Below are 22,396 nucleotides of genomic sequence, written 5' to 3'. Positions count from 1 at the left end.
GTGTTGCCATCCACGATGTGGTTTTCCAGAATGGTAAATAATTCTTAGAAAAACGCTCCTTGAAAATAAGTCCAATCTCCCTTCAATTTTCTTGGTAGCTATATTCCTGGAAAATGTAGGTATATTAAATCAAGTCCAAAAATAACAGAAGCATAAGTAAGTTGGAGTTGGGTTCTAGCCTCAGATACTATGCACAAGTTTTCCAGCCATGTGAGGTTCTGACAGGACGGCCCTTGTTTACGGCTGTCTCAGGCAGGACATGTAGCGTCTTTGCTCCTGCACCCTAAATGCCCATAAATATGGTGATGGCCCAGAATGTCACCTAGGGGACGGTACTGCCTTCACTGAGAACTATTGCCTCTGTCTCTCTCAGGCTCAGGCTTCGGAGTTCTGAACGGCAGAGAAAGGACAGAAACAGCAGAGAAAGGACAGTTTGCAAACAGGAGAGTCCAGTACCCAAGTCAGATGCAGTAATCACCACTTGGACGAACACTGGTGTCAATGGCTTGAGCGTTGAGTTGGGTGCCCAGGAGACTCATCCAAGCTGAGCATTTGACAAACATCACCTGTGAGTCAGACACAGAGGAGGAAACTGAGGCTCTGAGAGGTTGAATAACTTGACTCCAAGTTTATCTGAGTCTAAAGCCCTTACTCTTTCTAAGACCATCATTTACAACGATGATTGTGATCAAGCTGAAAAACAGAAAGCTTTCCAGCAGGCAGAGAATGAACAGAGAATGCATTCCAGGTTTGGGAAACAGTGAGAAAAAAACATGGAAAGTGTCTTCAAATAGCATGAGTCCTGGGTTTCACAGGAACATGGATTATGCATGTATCTATGATGGGAGATCTTTGGAAAAATGGATTTATGCTAGATAATAGACGTACTTGAATGCTCAAGTAAGACTTGACTTGATAAGAACTAGGGAGCCAATGAATGTTCTTGAGTAGGGGAGTGAGGTGCCCACATCTGACTTTCTGCAGTCCCCTGAACTGGGCTCCACATCCTTTTCTCCAGTCCCCCGAACTACCCTCAACTCCACACCTACTTTGAAGCCAATTCTCTTCCTTGAGCTGGTGCTGTCGAGGAATCTTGGAGCTGTTTCAAGCCATAATTAATTGCACAGTAAAGAGGATCTAATTGCCTTCCCCCTGCCAGCACCCCAGAGATGACAGGCTGTACCTGAAAGAAGGTGTACTCAAGAAAAACAAGTTAATTAACACCCTGAACAAAGAGGCTGCTAATTGCATCGTTTCCACAACCCCTGAAGACACTTTGCAAGAATGGGAGTCTTCTGCCTCAGACTCATTGTAGAAAAGACCATGGGTCTAGAGGTGAAGAGACCCTGTTATCTCTCTCCCCTCAAAAAAGAATTACAATAACAGCCATTCTGACTGCAGAATGAAGGTCTTGACTTTTCTCTGGGAGAGCCAAAGACCCAGGAATCTTCCTGTTCCCATATTACAGTTGGACAAACTGGAACCTAAAAGGACACAATGATTTAGTGGCTTGGAAGCTTGGGCCCCCTTCCACAGTGTTCACATCTGCCACAAATTCTGCAAGGAAAGTAGAGAGGACAGATTCTCCTGCCAAAATTCAGACCACTTAGAAAGAAGGAAGTGTGAGAAGAGATGGAGGAGGCACTTGGGGACCAGGCTCCAATGGGGAACCAATGGAGAACTGCCCTTGCCTAGCTGGGCCTACCGCCAAATACCCTGGAGCTTGCCCATCTCACTAGAGAGACCTTGGAAAATGTGGGACTTGGGGGTCTTCATTGGGGAGCTAGTCCCAGTCCTGGTCCTCCTGGGACCATGGCCATCAAATAATGATGAGTGAAATGGAATCGCTAAGCAGCTGGACTGGGGAGAGCCTGGCTACAGACCCACGGCCAAGGTAGGAGGGAGGGCAAGTCATAAGTGGCAGGACCTTGGCTCTGAGGATGGTTCAGGGGTCTCCAGACAGGTTGGAGAAAGTTCCAAGGAATTCCAATTCTGAAATCCTTGGGGTTGTGAAGAAGGCTCCGGTCATGGTTAGGGACAGGTGTCAACTTGGCCAAGTTGTCGTACCTGTTTATCTGATTGGGCAAGCACTGGCCTATCTGTTGCAATGAGGACATTTCATAGGATTAGGTCATGATCACATCAGCTACATCCACAGCTGATTCCATTTGTAATCAGCCAAGGGGGAGTGTCTTCTGCAATTAGTGATGCTAAATGCAATCATGGGAAGCCTTTTAAGGAGGACTCAGAGGAGACAGGATTCATTCCTGCTTTGGCTGGTGAGCCTCTCCTGTGGAGTTCATCCAGGCCATCCATCGGAGTCATCGGCTTCGCAGCCTGCCCTGTGGATTTTGGACTCTGCGTTCCTACGGTCACATGAGACACTTTCATAAATTTTATATTTGCAAGTGTTCCCTGTTGATTCTGTTTCTCTAGAGAACCCTAACTAATACAGCTCCAGAAAAGGCAGAAGTATGGATGGAACACAGATCAAAGGCTGGAGCATGTACAGGGGTCCAGGTATCTGAGTTAGAGATAGGAGAAGATCCAGTAGAAGCTGCCTGCAAGCTTCAGAGGGGTTATTATTACTTCCCAAGAGTTTATTCCCAAAAGAAGACTGATGGGATCATAACGGGTTGGGGAGGTAGGGACAGGACTACCTGCTTCTTGGGATGAGGACCTGCCACCAATTTGTGGTGTGACCTTGGGCAAGTCAGTTTCCCTCTCTGGACCTCGGTTTTCTTGTCTTGGGTGAGATGACCTTTAACAACCTCTCCAGCCCTGCTCTGTGATGTGGACATATTGGCTTGTCCTTGGCCCCTTGACGGGGGCTAGTTTGATTGGTGGACTTGGGGTCTCAGACTCTTTGGAACTTGAGCTCCTTTCCTCATCAGCAAATGATGAGCCTCTGCTAGCCTCTGACCCTTCTGATTTCTCCCGTGCTAAGAGGTTCTGCCGAGGGGCTGGCAAGCACAGAAGGAAAGGAGATCAGCAGGAGGGTGAGCGGGGTCTGCACCCTGCTCAGGGACCCACAGCAGACAGAATTCAGGAAAGGCCAAGGTCGGGCTACCCCTGAAGAAGATGAAGCCCTTCCCAGGCACCTTGGAGGATCCTGCCCAATTATCCTCAGAGAATAAAAACAACAGAAACCCTAGTTCTGAACACTGCCCAAGAGAAAAGCATCACACCAGACCAGGGGGAGGCTACTGGATCCTTGGGAAATATCATGAACGTGGAGCGCTACACTGTACCATGCACTGTGATAAGTATTTTGCAAATATAATTTTTTTAAAATTTTTTTATTAAATAAAAAAAGAAAAGAAATTAACACAACATTTAGAAATCATTCCATTCTACATATGCACTCAGTAATTCTTAGTATCATCACATAGATGTATGATCATCATTTCTTAGTACATTTGCATCGATTTAGGAAAAGAACTAGCAAAACAGCAGAAAAAGATATAGAATGTTAATATAGAGAAGAAAATTAAAATAATAATAATAATAATAAATATATATATATAAAAGGAAAAAGAAAAAACAAAAACAAAAGATACAAACAAACAAACAAAAAAACTATAGTTCAGGTGCAGCATCATTCAGTGTTTTAACATAGTTACATTACAATTAGGTATTATTGTGCTGTCCATTTTTGAGTTTTTGTATCTAGTCCTGTTGCACAGTCTGTATCCCTTCAGTTCCAATTACCCATTATCTTACCCTGTTTCTAACTCCTGCTGGTCTCTGTTACCAATGATATATTCCAAGTTGATTCTCGAATGTTGGTTCACATCAGTGGGACCATACAGTATTTGTCCTTTAGTTTTTGGCTAGAATCTCTCAGCATAATGTTCTCTAGGTCCATCCATGTTATTACATGCTTCATAAGTTTAGTCTGTCTTAAAGCTGCATAATATTCCATTGTAGGTATACACCACAGTTTGTTTAGCCACTCGTCTGTTGATGGACATTTTGGCTGTTTCCATCTCTTTGCAATTGTAAATAACGCTGCTATAAACATTGGTGTGCAAATGTCCGTTTGTATCTTTGCCCTTAAGTCCTTTGAGTAGATACCTAGCAGTGGTATTGCTGGGTCGTAATCCATTCTGCCAGTCTATGTCTTTTGATTGGGGAATTCAGTCCATTAACTTTTAGTGTTATTACTGTTTGGATAATATTTTCCTCTACCATTTTGCCTTTTGTACTGTATATATCATATCTGGTTTTCCTTCTTTCTACACTTTACTCCATACCTCTCTCTTCTGTCTTTTCGTATCTGACTCTAGTGCTCTCTTTAGTATTTCTTGCAGAGCTGGTCTCTTGGTCACAAATTCTCTCAGTGACTTTTTGTCTATAAATGTTTTAATTTCTCCTTCATTTTTGAAGGACAATTTTGCTGGATATAGAAGTCTTGGTTGGCAGTTTTTCTCTTTTAGTAATTTAAATATATCATCCCACTGTCTTCTAGCTTCCATGGTTTCTGCTGAGAAATCTACACATAGTCTTATTGGGTTTCCCTTGTATGTGACAGATTGTTTTTCTCTTGCTGCTTTCAAGATCCTCTCTTTCTCTTTGACCTCTGACATTCTAACTAGTAAGTGTCTTGGAGAACGCCTATTTGGGTCTATTCTCTTTGGGGTGCGCTGCACTTCTTGGATCTGTAAATTTAGGTCTTTCATAAGAGTTGGGAAATTTTCAGTGATAATTTCTTCCATTAGTTTTTCTCCTCCTTTTCCCTTCTCTTCTCCTTCTGGGACACCCACAACACGTATATTTGTGCGCTTCATATTGTCATTCAGTTCCCTGATCCCCTGCTCAAGTTTTTCCATTCCTTTCCCTATAGTTTCTGTTTCTTTTTGGAATTCAGACGTTCCATCCTCCAGTTCACTAATTGTAGCTTCTGTCTCTTTAGATCTACCATTGTAGGTATCCATTGTTTTTTCCATCTTTTCTACTTTGTCCTTCACTCCCATAAGTTCTGTGATTTGTTTTTTCAGATTTTCTATTTCTTCTTTTTGTTCAGCCCATGTCTTCTTCATGTCCTCCCTCAATTTATTGATTTGGTTTTTGAAGAGTTTTTCCATTTCTGTTCGTATATTCAGCATTAGTTGTCTCAGCTCCTGTATCTCATTTGAACTATTGGTTTGTTCCTTTGACTGGGCCATATCTTCAATTTTCCGAGCGTGATCCGTTATTTTCTGCTGGTGTCTGGGCATTTGATCAGATTTCCCTGGGTGTGGGACCCGACTGGTTGAAAGGTTTTTCTGTGAAATCTCTGGGCTCTGTTTTTCTTTTCCTGCCCAGTAGGTGGCGCTCGTGGTGCTCGTCTGTCTGCGGGTCCCACCAGTAAAAGATTCTGTGGCTCCTTTAACTTGCCAATCTGAATCTCGCAGTCGGCCCGGAAAACCGCGCGTGGAGAGGGGGTCGCCGGCCACCGCGGCTTGGGGGAGTGCCGGTCCAAATTGCCCAGCTGGCCCGAGACGCCAAGCGTGGCGGGAAGGCCCCGCTATCCAATGTTCCCAGTCGGACCGGGAAGCCACGTGTGTGGAAGGGACCCCGGTCGCCAGCCGCCCCGGCCTGGGAAAGCGTGCGCCCCTCGGGTATCTCACCGCAGCGGATTCTCCCTGCCCGTTCAGCTGTTCCAGAATGGGGTACGCTGTCTTTTTGGTCTCTGTCGTGGCTCCAGGAGCTGTTTCGTATTGTTTCTGTTTCTTTAGTTGCTGTTCTGGAGGAGGAACTAAGACCCGCGCGTCTTACTAAGCCGCCATCTTCTCCCTGTTTCAGACTCTTTGCAAATATAATTTCATGTAACTCTCTGGAATAGCCCTGAGGTGGGTATTTTTATTCCCATTTTACAGGTAGAGGTTCTAAGACATTAAGTCATCTGCTAAAATTCCACAGTGCAGACAGGTGGCAAGGTTGGGCTCTAATCCAGTTCTGTCTGACAACCAAACTTTGCCCAGAGATGAAATTCAAAATACTTAATGAACAGCACAACATGGGCACAAATCAAGCAGAAAGATGCCGAGTGTCAACAGCTAGTACAACTGAGGCAATGGGCACCTGGAAACTACAGCCCTGGGATTGTCACTCTGCACTTCCCTAGCCCCAAACCCACTACACAAACATTCACAACAGAGTACATCCAAAATACAAAACAGCAAATCGTCCTAGCGTTGGCTTTGCTGATGAGGAAAGGAGCTCAAGTTCCAAAGAGTCTGAGACCCCAAGTCCACCAATCAAACTAGCCTCCAGTCAAGGGGCCAAGGAAAAGCCAATATGTCCACATCACAGAGCAGGGATGGAGAGGCTGTTAAAGGTCATCTCACCCAAGACAAGAAAACCGAGGTCCAAAGAGGGAAACTGACTTGCCCAAGGTCATACCACAAATTGGTGGCAGGTCCTCGTCCCAAGAAGCAGGCAGTCCTGTCCCCACCTCCCCTACCCCTTCCTGTGCACGCTTCCTGGTAATGCTGCACGTTGACTCTGCCAGGGTGAAAAGCAAACCTGGCAATGTGGAGTATGAGCTACAAAGCTGTTCATACCCTTTGGTCCCATAATTCTTCTTTTGGGAATAAACCCTTGGGAAATAATCCAAAGGGAAAGAAAAAAATAATTTGACAAAGATGTTCGAGGCAGTGCTGTTTGCAAGATTGAAAATCTGGCCACCACCCAAATGCCAACAATAGCAGTAAGCAAATGGTGGTCATATTAATGTGCTGTGGTTATTAAAATGACAGTTCTCTAGACTAAGCGGATACAATAGAAATATTCATGTAAAATACTGTTAAGTACAAAAAGCAGAAAACGTCTTTGTGCACTGGTTAGGATTTAGCAAAAACAAAGGCTGGCGGAAATGAGGAGAGATGAAAATGGCTTATTGAGTTTTCTTCCCCTGAAAGTTGTTTGGTGTCAAAAGTGTTCCAGATTTTTGAGGTACCCAGCAGTAATGGTGAAGAATTAACAATCGGAGAACAATATTGCATTCAGCTCCACCAAGCAGAGCCCTAGATGTCACTAGGCCCAATTCCGAGCCCCACAAGCTTCCCTGAGACATGTAGGACAGACTCTGTCTCCCTCCAATGATCTTTTCGGAGAGATGACCAACAAACTGCTTTTTTAACATGTGATGTTGAGAAGTTCTTCCAGTTGTCTGCCCCATCTCCTTGAGACTTTAGTGAAAGTGAAAATAGGCTCGGTGGGGAACTTTTGGTCATGAATCCTAACAGAAATGGAATCAAAGTTACAAGAGAAGTGGAGAAACACATGAACAGAAATGAAAAGAAAGTAAAACACAGAAAGTGGAAGGAGATGGTGAATATTAAATTTCATTTGAGTGAATTTAAGGAAAACTAGGAGTGTGGTTGGTTCCAGGTCCCAGAGGAATTATGAAGAGCTTCCCTTGCAGAAGGAGCCCGTAAAAGCGGAGATGTGCAACCTTGCAGAGCTGAGCAGAGGCAACAAGTTTGCAGGGGAATTGGGGAGAACTGGTGACAAGCACTTGGTTGACCTGAGTGAGAAACACAAAAGAACAGGAGGAAAGAATGGGAGGGAATTCTGAGGGAGAGAAAAGCTCATCCTCTTCTAGCCCCCTTGACCCCTTATTCCAAAATTAATCACACCAAAAGTCATGGCTGTGAGCCTGCTGGGACCCCATCATCCAAGGTTCTCAGCACCTTGGATAATCACCACCCCACCTACCACCTCCTCCATGTCAAACTGATGAGAATCGACATCCCTAAAGCACAGGAGGGAAAACCATTTATTGAACAATACTATATGCGAGGCACTCAGTAGAAACCTACAATTTCAGTACCGTTATCCCCATTTTATGATGGAAAAGCAGACAAAAGAAGGTGACTTGACTTGTCAAGGTCACACTGGTAAATGATGGAGCCAGGATTAAAACTCACTGCTACTTGAGCCCAGAGGCTGTATTTTCTGCCATATCACATTCTATGAAAGGTGATAGCCCCAAATAGGGTCCGTCCCTGGAAATTCAGGATGTGTCCACTTCTTCAGGCCTTTGCACCCATTTAATCAAAGCCAAATATGGCCAGAATAACAACCAAGATTCTCACCCTCATAAACAGAAGGAATTAGACAAGTGGTAGGAAAAAAGAAGCTTTTGTGAGGATGGAGAGCTTTAAAGTAACTGTATGAGCTCACTTCTTGTTACAGTGTTAATTTGCATTATTATCATTCTTGGAAAGAGAAGAACTCACCATTGTGCTTGTTGTCAGATCCTGTTAAGTGGGGACAGCTTTGGGACTAATCTATGATCTGGAACACAAGGCCAAAGATCTTGGGCAGGCTGGCGAAGGGATTACAAAGCTCTGTGACCAGGTCACAGCTGATTGGACCAGGTGTGGGCACCTCTGAGGTGTATGCACTGGGAAAAGACTGGACTTGGCAAGTCAAGCCCTCCTGTTGAAGAATTTGAGCTGGAAAATAAGCAGGGGAGGTTATAAAGCCTAAACTGAGGCCATGAGGTTACCAGAAATCACAATGAACAAAGAAATTATGAGGCATCAAGGTGCTAAGAAAGGAGAGAGAAAGATGGCGAATAGTAGGAGAAGCTGGTCTCAGGTGGACCCAAAGAAAAGCCACCATAGGGGGCACAGCTGAGTCATGTCCATGATGTCTCAGCAAAGGGACTCTCCAGCAATGCTCGCTGCTGCAGAGGGGACAAAAAACCAGATCCATAGCTACCGTGACCTTCAAATTCATTTTCCAGATCCAACGACTGTGATACTTGAATCCAGTATTTCCCGTGAGATTCCTGCCTACACTGCTGTTATAGCCTTACAGTAAGTTCCATTTGTTGAGGAAATCTGAGTGTCTCTGTTCCTTAGAGTCCAAAGGTCTTAATACAGAGCCCAGGACTGGATTAGATGCCCCTCTAAACTTTCCCACAGTACCCTGTACTTCCCCCATCCCAGCCTTGTGTTATAATGCCTGTGCATTTGTTTGTCTCTCCCTCTAAGTAGTGTGGGATGCTGACCCATTTACCATTTTATCCCCAGCAGTTGACCGTATCTGGCACAAATTGAATGAATGAATGAAGAAGACACAGACAGGATTGTGTTGCAAGATCGCCAATCCAGCAGCCCTTCCTTCAACACCTTAATCACACAGACTAAGGGTTAAAGTTGACCTCCATCCTTGCCAATATAGCCAGCTGCACCCAAAGCCAGACCTAGTCATCCAAGCAGAGTTTCCCACTGGGGACACCATTGGCAAAATGGGGGAAATTGTCCTTCATTGCTTGGGCAGGTCCACATAGTGCATGCTATTTAGCATCCCTGGCCCCCACCTACTAAATGCCAACAGTAGCCTCCAGTCATTGTGAAATCCCAAACAGCCCACATCACATCTCCATTTATGGATGTCCCTCTGGGTACTCTGTTCCTAGTTCCTCTGGCTTTCTGTTCCACAAAACCTTTCAATGGTGCTCCATTTCCTACAGAATACTTATCCTAATAATGGTTAACATCAGTGGAGCACCTATGTCAGGTATTATCCTAAGTATTTTATATGTGTTAATTCATTTGGTCCTCACAACAGCCTTTATTATAAGGTGGATACTACTGTTGACCTCATATATAGATAAGAAAAATGGCACTCAAAGTAGTTAAGGAACATGCCCAAAAACATGGTTTGTAAATGGCAAAACTGGACTCAAATCTGTATAGGTCTGACTCCAGCGCCTACACTCTTAACCACCACCCCAGACTGCACCTCCAATTTGTCAAGGCTTTTCTCCCAGACTAGCTGCTGTCCACTTTTCTAAACTTACCTTCTCACACCTCACTCCTTCTCAGTTATCCCATGTATGCATGCATGCGTGTGTACACACACACACACCAGCCGCATTGAGCTTCTCCCAGAACATACTTCATAGACTCCCACCTCTTAGAATTTGCTCATGCTGTCTTCTCCTCCTGAAATGTCCTTCCCTCACTTACCATCAATTAAGTCTTTCTCATCCTCAGAAGTTCCTACTCAAATAGTGCTTTATCCATGAGACTTGCCAGCTTCCCCCAGGCAGAATAAGCATCTCCATTCTCCCAATGTGCCCTGGCCCTGTAGTCATGTCCCCAGTTTAAGCATTTAATGCAGTCTGCCTTGGAGCCCAGAAACTTTGTTCATGGGTCATGAAATGACTGGGTCAACTCTGGGGTTTGTTCTTAGCATCTGCTGGTGGTCCAGCCTTCTTTCCCATACTTCACTCCTCACCAGCTTTCTTCCTGGATAACTGCAGTGTTCCAGCTGTCCAGGCCCTCTGCAGTCTCTCAGTTTGCCATCTCTATGAGTAGCGTTGACTACCACCTATTTCAGTCCCCAACTCTGGCATCCAGAGTGCTGAGGCCATTGTAAGTGTTCATTTAGCCTCAAGCCATCCTACTGCCCAAGTTGGTGAGGGGCAGATAGGATCTGGGGTTTCCCATGCCATCTCTCTGTCCTCCCCATGGGCTGCTGGCCCTGTCCCCAGCACAAACTCCCTTAGCGTCAGGCTAATGACCCTTCTCCCCCACACTCCAATGTAGGTCCACTCCCAGCGATTAATAATAGCAACACCATCAAGTGGTTCGTTACTTAGCAATTTGCAATCATTAATTAGTGGAAATTGCATACTGGGGCCATGAAGGAGGATGGCATGATTAAGTTCATTTGAAAATCAAGTTAATCGAATGATGGAGAGGGATGGCTGCATGGCCCAGAGGGAGAGCCCCTCCTCTACCTACCAAGCCAACCTCTGGCCTTAGATCGGGGCTCACATCTTTCAACAGAGAAATTGGAAGAAGATGCCTGGAGACACCCAAGCCTGGGTAAAACAGGAGAATCTAGAAAGACAGATATTGGGATAGACATTGAAGACTAAAGTAGGTACCATGGCCACTCTCTAAATTGATACTTCCTCTCCTGGGCTTACTGCCCCCTTGAACTCCCATGATTCTCCCACCTCCTCTCTGCGTCCCATCCCCAAGAAGCCTCCCCCAGCCAATCTCTTTGAATTATTCAAAATTCCTTGGGCATTATTAACCTTTGGGAGTTTCTTTCACAGAAGATATTTAAGGGGAAAGAGTTAAACACTCTCCTTATTCCATCCCACTCTGGGGGAGGATGCTGAGTAGACATTTCTTCTCCCAAAGCTGAAAGATGCTACTGCTTGTGTCCATATTTCTTCCTGAGGAGACACAATTATATCCCTTACTTCCCTTTCAGGCGAACAACAAGATGATGCAGCTCCTGATATACGGGCGGCAGGCAGTCGCCCAGTGCTGGATAAGGATGCATCTGAGAGTTGCTGCCCCTAAGTCATCTCCCCTCCCCCTTGCCTCTGGGGAGGAACCCCAATGAGTTAGGCAAATGCCCAAGGAGGCTGGAAATGCTGGGCAGGCCCAAGCTCCTAGTCATTTCTACCCACCCCAACCTAGGGCCTAGGGCTTGAAGGTCCTTGCCCAGAGGGTCAGATCGAGGTCCAGAATGCTACAGCCTGCACCCAACCCTGTTCCCACTTTCCATTCCAGCCATGGTGAGCAGCTCACCATGATGATTAATAAGCCCCTGTCTCATATAACAAGAGAAGATGGTCTCACCAAAAAGTAACTAAAATGTGTTGTGATGGATATTATGGTAATGAGAGAGTTACAAAGGGCTCCTGCAGCTTTGTAGCTGGGTCCTGAAGGATAAATAGAAGTCTAGCAGGCAGAAAAGAAGATTGAGGGAAGGGTGTTTCAAGCAAACAGAATGGCATGTGCAATTGCTCAGAGTGAAAAAAAAGGATGGGAGTTTGGGGAGCAATGACCAGTTTGTGATTGCTGGTTTGTGAAAGGTAGGGGAGTGTAGTGGTGAGACATGAAGCCTCAGTAGTCTTGTAGGCTGTGCCAAGGTGGTTGCAGGGGGACCAATGACAGCTTAGAGCAAGCACTCACACCTTCAGCTGAGCAGGGGATGTCCTGAGGGGTCCAGAAGGGGTGAGACAAAAGCCAGGGTGGTGAGTAGATGTTAGGAGGCCAATGGACTAGTCCAGGTTAGAGGAGATAAAAACAGAATCATGGCAGGGACAGAGAGCATGACAAGGAGGAGTGGATTTGAGAAACAGCCAAGAAGGACAGTCAACACACCTACTAAAATCCTATCCAGTCTTCAAAGCCCAATTTGAATACCCCCTCCTCCAGGAAGCTTCCCTGACTTCCTTCACCACTGCAAGAATAAATGTCTCCTTCCTTTATATTCAAAACCCATTGACTCCTCTATCAAGCTCATGATCACATTCTGCCCTAAATTTGAGGGCTCTGAAAATATCTCTATCTCACCACAAAAAGTCCCTGAAAGCAGGGGTAATGCCTTACCTTCCCAGAGTCTGGTCCAGTGCCTTGCATACAGTAAGGCCTTGATAAATCAAATCAAATTGAAGTCCAGGGAGAGTGATGTGTTCCACACAGAGGACAGCACTTGCTAACCTCAAGAGCTGTATATAAAAGGAGAGGCTGCCTGTGGGTGGTGAATTCCTCAGCATTAGGGAGCACTGGAGCAGAGGTTGGGGTTCCCACTGTCAGGGCTCTGCAGAGAGGGCCTTGAATCGAGTGTGTGGTTAAGAGGCACCTCATCTTCTCCAACTCCCAGAGCTTCTGAGCCCACCTATCTTATAGGGGGCTGGCCTCCCTTTCTTCAGAGAAGGGAAATCACTTAACCTGAGCTGCATAGCAAGTCTACACAGGAAGATTCTCCCCAGGGTAGATAGAGACTTGTGCCCAGGAGCTTAAAGACACTTTTATGGGAGCAACACAGACCTTATCCAGTATCTTTTCCTGGCCAGATCCCCAGGTGACACGGCCTCAGCAGACATCCTCCTATGTGACATAGGAAGTTTTGCTGAAGCTTGGATCTTAACTTGTTCCTCTCTTCACCTGGCATCCCTGGAAGAAGAGAAGGAAAAACATCTGGAGAGAAACAGAGACAGGCAGAGGCTGAAGGCCAGTGAACTGGGTAGATGATTTGGAGAGCTCAGCTGTAAGGATCCCTTCATATATTCAACAAATTTATTGAGCACTTACTCTGTACCAGCCTCTGGAATTGGTACCCCATGTCCACCCACTCATGGCAGCTAAAATGCCTCTGCAGTGATGCTGGAAACCAAAAATGAGAGCGAAGAAAAAGCAAAATGTATTGATGCCTATTGTGCATCAGGCACCATCTTAGGTGCTATATAGAGCAGCTCCTATCGAATGTAATCGTGTATAAGAGTCACTGGAATTTTGCTAAAATTGGATATTGATTCAGTAGATCTGAAATGGGCCTGAGTGCCTGCATTTCTAACAAACTCTCAAGGGATGCTGCTACTGCTGGTCTGCAGACCATGATTTGAGGGACAAGTTTGAATCCTTACAAAAAAAAAATCCTGCAGAAGCATGTTGAGAGTCCATTTTATAGATGTGGAAGCTGAGGCTTAAAGAGGTAACGAACCAAAGAATAAAGTCCTCACTCTCTGGTGGGGAGATAGAACATTTACTCTTAGACAAATTAGTCTGAGGGAAGAGGGGTATGCCCAGTCTTCGGGGAGCCCAGAGTCCAATGGAAGGAGTTGTAGTCTTATCCTGGGTGTGCCTACAACCAGATGTTGGGTTAAATCCCTGCCCACTGGGAATCTCTCAGTCTTGCCAGATCTGTTAGCAAAGGCACAGTTCCTGCCCTGTAAAAGCTACCAGTTAGCTCAGGAAGACATGGAAAGGAGGGAAGGACAGGCGCCAGGCCCATATTTCCAACACAGGCCTCCGCTGCCTGGACTAGGGAGGAGATGCAGGGACAGAGTGGGCAAGCCACCCATGAAACGCAGCCCAACTGTGGCAGAGCTCCTGGCCCAGGCACGGAGCGGCAGGGTGGTCCTGTAGTGTGGGTGGGCTAGGCTATTTAACACTGTAAGCACCATACTTTATTGCAGCCATTAGGCCCACAACAGTGGCTCATCCATCCTCACCCCGGCCCAGTGACACCAAGTGCTGATGGTGCAATTAGGAGGCAGAGAGCTGGCTGTAAATTGCCAGTGCAGCCACCTTCTGCCTGTGCCTACTACATTCCAGGCTCCAGCATCTAGTGGGTCACCTCTAGTCCCCAGACCCACTTGTCCACACAGATTCTACCCCAAGAGGCTGTGCCATTGAGCACCAGACAGCTTCTTGCTTGTTAGGGCCCCAAGAAATTGTAAGGTTGTTTGGGCAGCTCCACCCCATTAGTATTTTTGCGCCAAAAAATTTTGGGGTCCCTCTTCCATACTTCCTTAGTGCTAACCTCTAAGAACTACCATGCCGCGTCCTAGAGGGAATGGGCCTGCTTCCCCTCTAGACTGTGAGCCCCCCAGGGCTGGGACCATGTTCTTTGGAACACATCTTTGTGCCCACTGGACCTAGAACCCAATAGATACTCCAAGTGGGAGAACGTGCACTAGAATCTGTGATAACGTCTATTTCCTGAGACCTTGGGCAGGTTTCATCCTTGTTCAGTTACCCACCTATCAAACGAAGGTCATGGTCCATGACTGGAGGCTCATGGGCCCTATAGATGCATTTTGTATGCTCACACAAGTAGGGGTTTTTCTCTTTTTTATTCAGTTATTTGGTGATATTTTTGCACCAGGAGATTTCACCTAAAAATACAAATTTCCAGTGCTTTTTCAAATCTTATAAGACATGACAACATTGGAGCCGTGTCTCTCCATGGCAGCAGTCATATGGTGTTGCATAGCCACCGCCCCTTGAAACAGGGTATGTGCTTTCCACTTTACCCCAGGCTTCACCTCTTCCTATCGTATCCCTGAGTTTTCCTTCACCATACCCACTTCCCTCATTTCTATTACTTTCCTTTGGGCCTTTAGGTTTGTGCATCACACTCTGGCCAGGTGTTCCCTATGTCCTGTGATTCTGGATTCTGCAAATGAATGAAGACAGAGATGGAGAAGTATATTGGTTAATGGGTTCCAAACCCCTCACTTCCTTAATAAAAAATCTCACTAAGGTCTTCATTTGTCTGCCCCGCTAGAAGGGGGAATTTCTTTTCTGCCCCCTGCCCATAGTTCCCTCAAGATGACGGTGAAGGGAGGTTAGTCTACGGAATATTCAGAACACATGACAAGTATCAGGAAGACTGAGCTGTCATGTTCTACAAGGCTCAGGGGAAGAGGGCTTTGAGGTTTGTAGAGAGGACAGGAAATCATGTTACCCTTCTACTCTGAAATTACATCCATCCAAAGCTTTCCTCTTTCCATACCCAAAGTCTTTCTTGTGGCTTAGAGCAATTTCCTGGTTAGGTACCTAGGACAGCTCCATTCCCCGGAATCCTTACTGCCGCCAACCAGGCCCACTCATTCCCTGTGTTCCAGCCACGTGGGGCCTTCCATCCATTTCTTAAACTTGCCAAGTGCTTCCCCATCTCAGGGCATTTCTGACTCCATCTCCTGGAATTGTTATCCTCCTACTTTTTGGAGTTGACTCTCCTTTTTCATTCTTCAGACCTCAACTTCAACATCACTTCCTCAGGGAATTCAGATCCATTTTGTTCACCACTGCATTTCCAGAACTTAAAACCAGGCCCAGTTACACAGTAGATGTTCAAAGAACAGCTGTTAAGTGGACAAATCACTGCTCCCCTTCTGTATGTAGGAACTGTGCTGCAGTGTAGTCCCATGGCTTAGCTGGCTAGTTCAACCTCAGTTTAGTTGGAGTTAAAAATAATTCAATCCCCTGCCCCTAATAAAAAAATTGAATGATGATTCTGAGGTACAGAATCATTCCATTGTTGAGGGTTAAGCCAGAGCTGGAATTCAGCTCCCATGCTTCCTAGTCTAAGCCCCTCACTACAGCCTCTTCTCCTTGTGGTTCTGTTATTTCATCACTTGTTAATGGTCATGCTCATATCCCCTTCCATTATCCCATCAGCCCTATGTGGGCATCGTCATTGCTAGTTTTTAACCCCCCAGGGTTTCTGTTTGCTCTGGCTGTACCAAATTGCTACTTTCTCAGAGACATCTGTCTGGGCTTCATTGTAGCTCTGAATGTGGACTCACAGGAAGATTTAATGTTGCTGCTTTGGTCTTTGTCTCTGGAAAGCAAACCCTTCCCCTGCTGAGAAACTCATCATTACCAGCCATCAAGCTCAAGCTGAGCTCTACTTAGCTGTTTGCAAATGGTGGGGGCGGGGGGCACGTGGGTGTTTGTGAAGAGAGGTTTGAAGCCCAGGGAGGGGGAATAAGAGGCTTGTGAGAAGATACAAAGATAAAGGGAACCATTGGGAAGGTTGGTGAGATATAGGTAGGCATGTGAAGAAGGCTGACTGAATGTAAGAAATGCACCAAAGGCACAGGTCTGCCCTGCCCACAGTCACATCCTTAAATTAACCATCTTCTATGCACAAGCATGGGCATTGGTCAGCATAGGCTCTGGTACAATTCTCTTGGCTTTTCCAGGCAGCAATCTGTTTTCCATGATCTGATAATATCACCAGCCTTGAGTTTCCAGAAATTTATCTAACCTTTATGGGCCTCACTTTACTCACCTTGAAAACGGGAATACTTGCAAAGTTGTTGTCAGGATGTAATGTGCTCGTGACCAGTGAAGATTTGCGCATCATAGGATGCATAAGTAACTAGTTTGGCTTATGTTTTTTGACGACCACTTGCCCAACTGTGTGACTCACCTATCATGGTTGGTCCATGACTACCAGAGAGACCATCTGGGAGGCCAAAATGTAATGAGGTGGTCATGGCCATGCTAGGAACCCACGTCCTCATCCATTCCTTCACCTCCTTCAGGCCCACGTCTCCCCTCCCTGTTCATTCCAGACACTAGTATACTCTGAATTGCAAGCAGAGTAATTTATTCTATGGTCTGAGCATCTACTGCTCCCCCTTGCTGCCGTCTCTGTCTTAGTCACCCTTCCCTCCACCCGGTGAACATGAAGACAAAACACCAACAGATGAGACCAAAAGGATGGAGAAAAAAAGAAAATAACAGAAGGGAGACAAAAATCCTGCCATTTGTCTCAGCCTCCCTAATTGAACGACTCTCCTACCTGACTCTCCTTGTTGGCTCCTATGTTCCTTCATTCCCTCTGACAGCCCTTGAAATCATCTCCCCATCTCATCAAATCCCCCCACCCCCTCTCCCCACTTGTTCTCTAAGCTGCAGATTACTTTTTCATAAAATTCAATTTCTAGTCATTCTCATTACTTCCTCACTTAATGTGGCTGGTTGGGGTGGGTGAGAAGGGGATGAGGAGGGAGAGACAGTATTCTCGGAAGCACTTATCCAGCCTAGTTACCAAGACCCCTCGCTGAGGTGTATTAGAGTCTGATACGACCAGATAATGGAGTCCGTCACCACACAGAGAGCTGGCGCTGATGTATTTGGGTATTGCAGCTTCATGCCGGAGGGTGGTAAGACTCACAATCATCCTCAGTGGCTCCTCTCTTGCTGGGAGGTTTCCACTGGGGGAGCCATTTTTTCAACAAATATTTACTGAGAGTTTTTTTACAGACCAGGCACTCTACCAGGTTCTGGGAACCCGAATGGTCAGGTAAGACTTTGGCGGAAGTAGCATCTCAGATGAAAGTCTGTATAGGAATTTCACAAGTTCCAATGAGAAAGCAAGTATCTTAATTTGGGTTCTCCTAAAAACAGAGCCTGAAACAAGGTCTTGGGTGCAGATAATTTACTTGGGAAATGATCCTGAGAAATCAAAGAAAGGGAAATGGGAGGAGTGAAAGAGTGAAGGAGAGAAAGCCAATAAAGGTAGATTTTTGAGTGAGTTACTGCTACAGAAAATTCAGAACCCTCTGAAGAATTATCTCTCTGAAGGAAGGAGCCTGGTGCATTAGCCTCTGACACTTGTTCCCATTATTTGAAGGTTGCCCCAGAGGCACTAATGTCCCTGCACTTCCATTCTACACTTGTGCAATGAGCAGCCTCCTCTGACTTCCGAAAAAGCCCTGAGTCAGAAACACAGAGAGACACCACTGTACATGTGTGAGATTAGATGCTGGCAGCATGCCTAGAACTGTCCACCACAGTTGTAGTGAAATCAGGTAAACTGAGGGTATGTGGCAAGCAGCACAGAAAGTGACTGGTACAGTCCACTCCTTGTAGTGCTCAATTCTATTTGTGACCCACATTGAGTTCACTTTGTCACTGACTTTCCAAGGAGTAGCTGGCCTTGGTCTCTAAAAAATTCTTCATATGAGATTAGTGGGTGAAGATACAGTACTCTCTGCTGCTGCAGGTTCCAAAGCTATAATTAATATTCATACCTATATCCTTTACCACTTACTCTAGATTTCCTTCACCTTCTTCCAGCAGTTCAGGCAGTTTTGAGTTGCTTTCTTGGTGAGACCCAGACCTTTGTCCCTGACAGGCATAAGCCCTTGATTGCCTTGCCTTTATTAGATTGTGATTGCTGCAGTTGTTCACCATTATTGTAAGCATAGAAACATCAAGAGATGTTCCAGTGAGCCCCCTGATTTCTGAGACAGGGTCCTCCCTGCACCCATTAGGAAGTGGTGAACCCTTGGTCACATGGCCATTGTTGACCTCCTTTGTCATGAAATGAGTCTCTTCATCCAAGAGATGATGTTACACGGTATCCATTGCCAGCAAATCAGGTACACTGTAACCTTCAGATGGTAATCCTAGTAGGTGTGCTACAATCAGGAAAGGCAAATAAAACCCAATGAAGATAAAAAGCAAAGAGGTAAATTGAATAGGAATGATAGAGACCAACACCCTGCATCTTTCAGATCTCTGAAGATGGCACTAATTTCTGCAATTACATCTGGCTAGATTTTGACTTTTTGTCTTTGCTGGAGAAGAGGCATTTTCAAGAGATTCAGTTTGGATCCTCCTGCTATAAAAGCTCTTACTCTACAGATGAGAGCACCAATGTAAGGGTTCTGCCAGCTTCTTAGTATATCTGACCCAGTAATGAACACAAGGACCAAAGAAACAGTGGCAGGAAGAACCCATAGACCTATTAGATATACTGTAAAGTAGATGTAGTCAGGACTCTATTTATCACCCGTTCACATACCCCAGTCTAGCTGGAAGCCATGGTGACATTACAGTCCTCTGGCATCAGTGACAGTTCAGACTTTATACCCAATAGCCCTCCAGATGTCTTGGTATTTCCCTTTCTTTGGTGAATGGCCATGGGTCCCTTGGTGAAGGATTCAGGGACTATTTATTGAGCATGCCTGTGGTCACATTGCAGGTTCTTCCTCAGGTGGACTTGGTCTTTCCTTGAGTCAATAGGCTCTGGAGTGAGAACGTGCTCATATCTGCAGTGACTGAACTTAGCCACTAGATAATCAGTTCTTGGTTGTTTCTGGTCATACACTACCCTAGCTGGCTGCCCATCTAGCCCCTACAAACTTTGGTGTGTTACCAACCACAACTCCCTATGAGTCAAGGCACCCAGGTTGCCACTCTGTCCTGATTTCCCATTACACTAATTATGCCCACCTTGTCTGTGATGGCTAAATGCCCCTGTCCCAGACCTCTGCTATTCTAGTATCTTATCAACCCCATTGACACAACAAACTCAGTTTCATGGTTGCTTCTCCTACGTCCTGGTTTTATGTACTAAATACATTCTAATGTATCCACTTTTCTGAGCTTTCTGACCCTTTCTTCACTGTTCTGCCAAGCCAGTCCTAACATCTTCAAGAAGCCATCCCTGCAGTGCATTAGGATGGTTCCAGGAGTCCTTGCCAGAACATTAAATCCTAAATCATGGGAGAGTGTTCCCATGTTAATAAATCTCTTGTTTCCAGCCTTATATTTCACCCCACCACCAGTCTAATATCCTTAAATTCCACTTCCAAACGTATCTCCCAGGCCCTACTGCTATACATTATCCTGATCCTCCTACAACTCTTTCAGGGAATAAGGTATTTCTTCCCATAGCAGGGACTATTCTCCCTCACTTGAGCTATGATAAGACCTGACTCTAGTTTTAGTTTTATGGTTTTTGGGGGTGCATGGGCCAAGAATCCAACCCAGGTCTCCTGCATGACAGGCAAGCATTCTACCACTGAACCACCCATGCACGCTTGACTCTATTTTTTTATTTGAAGGAGAGGTAGCAGCAAATCTTGAGGAACCTAAATGGGGTATGGAGATTATTCTAAGTAGGGATTGAAGTTCCTGGTACCAAGCCCCCAAGAGTATCAGCCTCCATGAAGAAGACCTTGAACCAGCTTCCAAAACCAGTTCAAGACTCATCTTTTCAGGAAACCTTCCTAAGATAGTCCTGCAAACCCTACCACTACTGTCAACACCATCGACCTTGTTCCATGCCCTTAATATGGCCAACATCCATTTTCAGCGTTTACTGTGAAATTTAGCAGATTTTATTCAACATCTGAGGGGACAACTGGACAAGGTTTGGAAAGCAAGATGACAACAGACATTCCTGGCAAAGTTATACATGTTTACAAATATTTGAAGGTAAGTCAGCATCATAAGTTCAGAGAATTGTTGGCAGTTGGGTACTTTTGAAGTGTAAAGTTTTCCTTTTTTTGTTGTGGAAACACAGGGTGCAGGCAGGGATCATGTCAGGGAGAACATCCTGTGCCATAGTAAGTGGTCTGGACTAGAGATGTGGGCAATGGAGGGGGTGAGATGAAGAATTTTAGGCAGGAGAGCGATGGGATATATCACAAAGCAGTAACAGTATTGAGGATAATTGTTAGTCTGCATTGAGTACTTCTTATATGCCAAGAATGATGCTAAGCACTTCACCTAGATAATCTCATTTACTCTCCACCCAGTAAAAGGAGTGTTATTAGTAACCCCATTTTTACAGACAAGGAAACTGACATCCAAGGAGATCATGGAATTAGCCCAAGGTCACACAACTAGCAAGTAGTGTGCTAGGATTCTCAGCCAGAAGTTCTGCTCTTAACCAAGATGGGGAAATTCTTTCATTGCCTATGGAACGAGATATGTTATGAGAGGCATTACTTCACAAATAAACTTTAAGTCATTCTATCTCTGGTGAAGGGAGAGACAGGCTGCTCTGTACAAAAGGAGTTTTCAATAAATATGGCTGACCAAGGGAGAAACTGAGGTACAGAGAAGCATGGAATTATAGCTGGCTAAAACTAAAGTGGACTTTAGAGATATCCCAGCCCAACTCTGCCATATTCCCAGGGTGGGGAGGGGGCGGGGCACTGAGGTTGGGAGAAGAGGCCATACAGACAGCTGGCTGCAGGGTCTGACTCCAGGGTCTGACTGATATTTTCTTATCAGAAATTTTCTTATCAGAAACTATCAGGGGAAATTAGCAGAGCCCTTACGGTCTATTCCTCACCACTCTGTATCAGACTATCTTTTTGGAGATACTGGCAACTTGTAGTTACTCTCTGTAAGTAAAAGAACTGCTTTGTTCTTTTTCTTTTTAAACAGCAGAGGTCCCAGAAACAAAGTCAGAGTTGGCCCCGAGAAACTCGATGTGCACACTGCAAAGTCTGAGCCAGCAGGGAGCCAGCTGAAGGAAAAGCAAAACTTTCCCCAAAGCCATCATTATAGGGAGAACTTTGACTGCAAAAGAAAAAAAAAAAAAAAGATTAATGGGTCAAATAAAGAACTCCAGCCCAAGTCCCCAAATCTCACGGTGGGATTCAGTCAGCCTGCTTGGGGAGAAATGGCCTACCTCTGTGGACAGGGTCAAAGCCAAGCAGACAGGGGCCCAGGGTTCCATAAAGCAAACTGAATGGGAACTCTGCCCCTCAACCCCAATATCTATCCACTGATCTCTCTCTCTCTCTCCATCTCTCTCTCTTTCCCTCTCTTTCTCTCTCTCTCTCTCCCTCCCTCGCTCACACACACATATACACACACACCATCCTCCCCATCACACCCTCTCCTCCAGGGTACTAAGGATCCCTCTAGTATCTCCAAAGGAACATGTTTCTAACATAAAAGACATTTAGAATGATGTAAATGCCCAGAAAGAGCTTCAAATTTGGCGGAGTCTTTTTACTTCACCTTGACATACCACAACAAATGTTGTTAGATGTCTACCCTGTGATCTGCCTGAAAGGGCAGCTGGTGGTATGGTAAGGGAAAGATCCCAACACCAGAAGCTAGAAGGTTCTGGTCATCTTAGCATTTGCATCAATTAGTCATCTGACCTTTGGCTACTTATTTACTCTTTCTGAACCTCAGTTTGCTTATCTGAAAAAAAAGGAAGGGTCTATCTAGTACTAGGATGTTATTAATTATGATGGGCCAGTTTCCTCACTTTCACTTCCCTAGAAACATCTATTGCTCCTTGCTTTTTCACTTGCCATTCCTCTTCCCGGGAATGACCTCCCCCCTCCTCCAATCCAAATCAAAGT

The 22,396-nt window shown here is 45.4% G+C and overlaps 1 long non-coding RNA gene and 1 other non-coding gene across 3 annotated transcripts; both read right to left on the bottom strand.

Annotated features, from left to right (window-relative positions):
* Window positions 1–374: 374 nt before the first annotated feature.
* LOC143685999 (uncharacterized) lies at window positions 375–15,973 on the bottom strand. Of its 2 annotated transcripts, none has more exons than XR_013176839.1 (5): window positions 15,421–15,973; window positions 12,804–12,929; window positions 12,363–12,481; window positions 10,752–10,850; window positions 375–566 (listed from the first exon to the last, which is right to left on the bottom strand). It is a non-coding gene; the product is annotated as an uncharacterized LOC143685999 (long non-coding RNA). The 2 variants fall into 2 exon arrangements; XR_013176838.1 differs by lacking the exon at window positions 375–566 and adding an exon at window positions 7,232–7,513.
* Window positions 15,974–20,029: 4,056 nt separating this feature from the next.
* Window positions 20,030–20,100, bottom strand: TRNAD-GUC (transfer RNA aspartic acid (anticodon GUC)). Its single transcript has one exon. It is a non-coding gene; the product is annotated as a tRNA-Asp (tRNA).
* Between the last annotated feature and the right edge of the window lie 2,296 nt (window positions 20,101–22,396).

This window comes from Tamandua tetradactyla, chromosome 6 (genome assembly GCF_023851605.1).
Source record: "Tamandua tetradactyla isolate mTamTet1 chromosome 6, mTamTet1.pri, whole genome shotgun sequence".
Classification (NCBI taxonomy): Eukaryota; Metazoa; Chordata; class Mammalia; order Pilosa; family Myrmecophagidae; genus Tamandua; species Tamandua tetradactyla.
This window is presented reverse-complemented; position numbering and strand designations above follow the sequence as displayed.